Source organism: Aplysia californica, unplaced genomic scaffold (genome assembly GCF_000002075.1).
Source record: "Aplysia californica isolate F4 #8 unplaced genomic scaffold, AplCal3.0 scaffold00830, whole genome shotgun sequence".
Taxonomy (NCBI): Eukaryota; Metazoa; Mollusca; class Gastropoda; order Aplysiida; family Aplysiidae; genus Aplysia; species Aplysia californica.
In genome coordinates, this window is record NW_004798100.1 from 160,506 (window position 1) to 161,626 (window position 1,121).

The window sequence follows — 1,121 nt, forward strand, 5'->3', positions numbered from 1 at the left end:
ATGTAGGTTTTATCTATTTCCATAGGGGTCAAATCCGAGAAGTAACTCATTTTGTCAGCACGCTTCTCATATCATTTCTTAAATTAGATAAACTGATAGTAGCAAATTGTCCATTTCATTTGCTCAGTCAAACACACGTCTCCATAGTGACGAGAAATGCTCCTAAAACGTTAGAAACAGAGCCGGCTGCCAAGTTGCTGTGTGGTGAGGAAAACGAAAATTACATAAAATGAGTTTGGGCTTTTTTTTGCTGCTTCTGTATGATTTCCCCTGCTGGGGTCAGCCGGTCTTATCACAAGGGAGGGCAACATTTGTTTGTCTTGTCCCCGTGGTCTTATGCACCCCGCTTTTGGGTGGCGCGGTACCATTTTAAAAACTATATAATTAGTGTGTGTGTGTGTGTGTGTGTGTGTGAGGGGAGGGGAACAGGATAGGACGAGGGTGGGGGGAGAGGAGAAGGAATTAGTAGGAAGCTTTCAGTTTTTGGTTTTAGTAAGGTTTTACGGCGCTCGCAACTGCATAAGGTCATATGAACGCCAAGTAGGAAATTTACCTGTTAAAGAAAACTTTCAGTGGACCAAAGTATTCACACAGTGTGGTGTTTCACAAAAAGAAACATTTGCACACATTTGAAGAGAGACAATTTTTGTCACCCATGCCCTAGAGAAGCTCTGACCGGCCACGAGGAAAAACAATCAAAAAATGTTCAAAATGAAAAAATGGTCGCTTTTAAGGACAAGCAGGCTAACCCAGATTTCGGGAGTTCCAAAAATCTTAACCTACACCAAAAGTGGGCATTGCCCTACCTATAGGAGAAGTTTGGTTTCATTGGTGAGTATATTTATTTGGTTATAGAGAAAACTCTCCTTGTCCTTTAATGAAACTGAATAAAGGGGCAAAAACTTTACCTTCGATTTTCTCAAAACAGCATTTTCTGGGATAGCCCCCTTGTGCTGAAAAGCGACCGTGTATGAGAAATACTTGTCAAGCAAGCACACGACAAAAATGTCAAAACATCAAAGACATTCTGTTTATCCCCGGCTGCCCAATCGATGACTCACGGACACATTCATCACTTTACTCGTCCTTCAATGTCGCACTCTCTCTTTCTCTTACTTTAC